Raw genomic sequence first — 6,120 nt, forward strand, 5'->3', positions numbered from 1 at the left:
TTGTTAGCTCCCTTTGGATCGACAAAACCTTCCGTTTGCATCATATACAACTCTTCTTCTAGAAATCCATTCAGGAATGCAGTTTTGACATCCATCTGCCAAATTTCATAATCATAAAATGCGGCAATTGCTAACATGATTCGGACAGACTTAAGCATCGCTACGGGTGAGAAGGTCTCATCGTAGTCAACCCCTTGAACTTGTCGAAAACCTTTTGCGACAAGTCGAGCTTTGTAGACAGTAACATTACCATCAGCGTCAGTCTTCTTCTTGAAGATCCATTTATTCTCAATTGCTTGCCGATCATCGGGCAAGTCAACCAAAGTCCATACTTTGCTCTCATACATGGATCCCATCTCAGATTTCATGGCTTGAAGCCACTTTCCGGAATCTGGGTTCACCATCGCTTCTTCATAGTTCGTAGGTTCATCATGATCTAGCAGCATGATTTCCAGAACAGGATTACCGTACCACTCTGGTGCGGATCTCGCTCTGGTTGATCTACGAGGTTCAGTAGTATCTTGTCTCGAAGTTTCATGATCATCATCATTAGCTTCCTCACTAATTGGTATAGGTGTCGCAGAAAAAGTTTTCTGTGATGTACTATTTTCCAATAAGGGAGTAGGTACAGTTACCTCGTCAAGTTCTACTTTCCTCCCACTCACTTCTTTCGAGAGAAACTCCTTCTCTAGAAAGTTTCCGAATTTAGCAACAAAAGTCCTGCCTTCGGATCTGTGATAGAAGGTGTATCCAATAGTTTCCTTTGGATATCCTATGAAGACATACTTCTCCGATTTGGGTTCGAGCTTATCGGGTTGAAGCTTTTTCACATAAGCATCGCAGCCCCAAACTTTCAGAAACGACAACTTTGGTTTCTTGCCAAACCACAGTTCATAAGGCGTCGTCTCAACGGATTTTGATGGTGCCCTATTTAACGTGAATGCGGCCGTCTCTAGAGCGTATCCCCAAAACGATAGCGGTAAATCAGTAAGAGACATCATAGATCGCACCATATCTAGCAAAGTATGATTACGACGTTCGGACAGACCATTACGCTGTGGTGTTCCGGGTGGCGTGAGCTGCGAAACTATTCCGCATTGTTTCAAATGTACACCAAACTCGTAACTCAAATATTCTCCTCCACGATCAGATTGTAGAAACTTTATTTTCTTGTTACGATGATTTTCCACTTCACTCTGAAATTCTTTGAACTTTTCAAATGTTTCAGACCTATGTTTCATTAAGTAGATATACCCGTATCTGCTTAAATCATCTGTGAAGGTGAGAAAATAACGATATCCGCCACGAGCTTCAATATTCATCGGACCACATACATCTGTATGTATGATTTCCAACAAATCTGTTGCTCTCTCCATAGTACCAGAGAACGGTGTTTTAGTCATCTTGCCCATGAGGCATGGTTCGCAAGTACCACGCGATTCATAATCAAGTGGTTCCAAAAGCCCATCAGTATGGAGTTTCTTCATGCGCTTTACACCGATATGACCTAAATGGCAGTGCCACAAATAAGTTGCACTATCATTATCAACTCTGCATCTTTTGGCTTCAACATTATGAATATGTGTATCACTACTCTCGAGATTCAATAAGAATAGACCACTCTTCAAGGGTGCATGACCATAAAAGATATTACTCATATAAATAGAACAACCATTATTCTCTAATTTAAATGAATAACCGTCTCGCATTAAACAAGATCCAGATATAATGTTCATGCTCAATGCTGGCACCAAATAACAATTATTTAGGTCTAATACTAATCCCGAAGGTAGATGTAGAGGTAGCGTGCCGACCGCGATCACATCGACTTTGGAACCGTTTCCCACGCGCATTGTCACCTCGTCCTTAGCCAATCTTCGCTTAATCCGTAGTCCCTGTTTCGAGTTGCAAATATTAGCAACAAAACCAGTATCAAATACCCAGGTGCTACTGCGAGCATTGGTAAGGTACACATCAATAACATGTATATCATATATACCTTTGTTCACCTTGCCATCCTTCTTATCCGCCAAATACTTGGGGCAGTTCCGCTTCCAGTGACCAGTCTGCTTGCGGTAGAAGCACTCAGTTTTAGGCTTAGGTCCAGACTTGGGTTTCTTCTCTTGAGTAGCAACTAGCTTGCCATTCTTCTTGAAGTTCCCCTTCTTCTTCCCTTTGCCCTTTTTCTTGAAACTAGTGGTCTTATTGACCATCAACACTTGATGCTCCTTCTTGATTTCTACCTCCGCAGCTTTCAGCATTGCGAAGAGCTCGGGAATAGTCTTGTTCATCCCTTGCATATTATAGTTCATCACGAAGCTCTTGTAGCTTGGTGGCAGTGATTGGAGAATTCTGTCAATGACGCAATCATCTGGAAGATTAACTCCCAATTGAATCAAGTGATTATTATACCCAGACATTTTGAGTATATGCTCACTGACAGAACTGTTCTCCTCCATCTTGCAGCTATAGAACTTATTGGAGACTTCATATCTCTCAATCCGGGCATTTGCTTGAAATATTAACTTCAACTCCTGGAACATCTCATATGCTCCATGACGTTCAAAATGTCGTTGAAGTCCCGATTCTAAGCCGTAAAGCATGGCACACTGAACTATCGAGTACTCATCAGCTTTGCTCTGCCAGACGTTCATAACATCTGGTGTTGCTCCAGCAGCAGGCCTGGCACCCAGCGGTGCTTCCAGGACGTAATTCTTCTGTGCAGCAATAAGGATAATCCTCAAGTTACGGAACCAGTCCGTGTAATTGCTACCATCATCTTTCAACTTTGCTTTCTCAAGGAACGCATTAAAATTCAACGGAACAACAGCACGAGCCATCTATCTACAATCAACATAAACAAGCAAGATACTATCAGGGACTAAGTTCATGATAAATTTAAGTTCAATTAATCATATTACTTAAGAACTCCCACTTAGATAGACATCCCTCTAATCCTCTAAGTGATCACGTGATCCAAATCAACTAAACCATGTCCGATCTTCACGTGAGATGGAGTAGTTTCATTGGTGAACATCACTATGTTGATCATATCTACTATATGATTCACGCTCGACCTTTCGGTCTCCGTGTTCCGAGGCCATATCTATATATGCTTGGCTCGTCAAGTATAACCTGAGTATTCCGCGTGTGCAACTGTTTTGCACCTGTTGTATTTGAACATAGAGCCTATCACACCCGATCATCACGTGGTGCCTCAGCACGAAGAACTTTCGCAACGGTGCATACTCAGGGAGAACACTTCTTGATAATTTAGTGAGAGATCATCTTATAATGCTACCGTCAATCAAAGCAAGATAAGATGCATAAAAGATAAACATCACATGCAATCAATATAAGTGATATGATATGGCCATCATCATCTTGTGCCTGTGATCTCCATCTCCGAAGCACCGTCATGATCACCATCGTCACCGGCGTGACACCTTGATCTCCATCGTAGCATCGTTGTCGTCTCGCCAATCTTATGCTTCCACGACTATCGCTACCGCTTAGTGATAAAGTAAAGCATTACATCGCGATTGCATTGCATACAATAAAGCGACAACCATATGGCTCCTGCCAGTTGCCGATAACTCGGTTACAAAACATGATCATCTCATATAATAAAATTCAGCATCATGCCTTGACCATATCACATCACAACATGCCCTGCAAAAACAAGTTAGACGTCCTCTACTTTGTTGTTGCAAGTTTTACGTGGCTGCTACGGTCTTAAGCAAGAACCAATCTCACCTACGCATCAAAACCACAACGATAGTTTGTCAAATAGACTCCATTTTAACCTTCGCAAGGACAGGGCGTAGCCACACTTGGTTCAACTAAAGTTGGAGAGACTGTCGCCCGCAAGCCACCTATGTGCAAAGCACGTCGGGAGAACCGGTCGCGTAAGCGTACGCGTAATGTCGGTACGGGTCGTCTCGTCCAACAATACCGCCGAATCAAAGTATGACATGCTGGTAGGCAGTATGACTTATATTGCCCACAACTCACTTGTGTTCTACTCGTGCATATAACATCAAACCATAAAACCTAGGCTCTGATACCACTATTGGGGAACGCAGTAATTTCAAAAAATTTCCTACGCACACGCAAGATCATGGTGATGCATAGCAAGAAGAGGGGAGAGTGTTGTCTACGTATCCACGCAGACCGACTGCGGAAGCGTTGACGCAACATAGAGGAAGTAGTCGTACGTCTTCCCGATCCGACCGATCCAAGTACCATTACTCCGGGACCTCCGAGTTCTTAGCACACGTGCAGCTCGATGACGATCCCCGGGCTCCGATCCAGCAAAGCGTCGGGGAGGAGTTCCGTCAGCACAACGGCGTGGTGACGATCTTGATGTTCTACTGACGCAGGGCTTCGCCTAAGCACCGCTACAATATGATCGAGGTGGAATATGGTGGCAGGGGGGCACCGCACACGGCTAAGGAACGATCTCAAGGATCAACTTGTGTGTCTAGAGGTGCCCCCTGCCTTCGTATATAAAGGAGCCAAGGGGGAGGGGGGCGCCGTCCAGGAGGAGGGCGCAGGAGGTGTCCTACTCCTTCCGGGAGTAGGACTCCCCCCCCCCCAATCCTAGTTGGACTAGGATTCCCCGAGGGGGAAAGAGAGAGAGGGGGGCCGGCCACCTCTCCTAGTCCTAATAGGACTAGGGGAGGGGGGAGGCGCGCGGCCACCTTGGGCTGCCCCTTTCTCCTTTCCACTAAAGCCCATAAAGGCCCATATGGCTCCCGGGGGGTTCCCGTAACCTCCCGGTACTCCGGTAAAATCCCGATTTCACCCGAAACACTTCTGATGTCCAAATATAGGCTTCCAATATATCAATCTTTATGTCTCGACCATTTCGAGACTCCTCGTCATGTTCGTGACCACATCCAGGACTCCGAACTAACTTCGGTACATCAAAATGCATAAACTCATAATAACTGTCATCATAACGTTAAGCGTGCGGACCCTACAGTTCGAGAACAATGTAGACATGACCGAGACACGTCTTCGGTCAATAACCAATAGCGGGACCTGGATGCCCATATTGGCTCCTACATATTCTACGAAGATCTTTATCGGTCAGACCGCATAACAACATACGTTGTTCCCTTTGTCATCGGTATGTTACTTGCCCGAGATTCGATCGTCGGTATCCAATACCTAGTTCAATCTCGTTACCGGCAAGTCTCTTTACTCGTTCCGTAATACATCATCTCGCAACTAACTCATTATTTGCAATGCTTGCAAGGCTTATGTGATGTGCATTACCGAGAGGGCCCAGAGATACCTCTTCGACAATCGGAGTGACAAATCCTAATCTCGAAATACGACAACCCAACATCTACCTTTGGAGACACCTGTAGAGCTCCTTTATAATCACCCAGTTACGTTGTGACGTTTGGTAGCACACAAAGTGTTCCTCCGGTAAACGGGAGTTGCATAGTCTCATAGTCATAGGAACATGTACAAGTCATGAAGAAAGCAATAGCAACATACTAGATGATAGGGTGCTAAGCTAATGAAATGGGTCATGTCAATCAGATCATTCAACTAATGATGTGACCTCGTTAATCAAATAACAACACCTTGTTCATGGTTAGGAAACATAACCATCTTTGATTAACGAGCTAGTAAAGTAGAGGCATACTAGTGACACTAAGTTTGTCTATGTATTCACACATGTATTATGTTTCCGGTTAATACAATTCTAGCATGAAAAATAAACATTTATCATGACATAAGGAAATAAATAATAACTTTATTATTGCCTCTAGGGCATATTTCCTTCAAAAAAAAGTGCCACCTACTGGGCTCCCACGGCCTGAATACGACTAGAAACCCTACCATGGGCCAGGATTCAGGCCCGCAGGAGGCCCAGTAGGCCCAGAGGCACACAGCACAGGGTTAGGCCCGAAAGCCTGCATTTGAGAGGAGCTCGAGAGGGAAGGGGCAGTAGCGCTTATAAACCACTCTCGAGCTCTCTCAGCTAGCGAGGTGGGACTAAAGTTTTGGCACGGGGCAGCACAAGGCCTTTGGTCCCGGTTGGTGCCAGCAATCGGGACTAAAGGGGGCATTGGTCACGTTTCGTGGCACAAACCGTGACCA

Source organism: Triticum aestivum, chromosome 4A, assembly GCF_018294505.1.
Source record: "Triticum aestivum cultivar Chinese Spring chromosome 4A, IWGSC CS RefSeq v2.1, whole genome shotgun sequence".
Lineage (NCBI taxonomy): Eukaryota > Viridiplantae > Streptophyta > Magnoliopsida > Poales > Poaceae > Triticum > Triticum aestivum.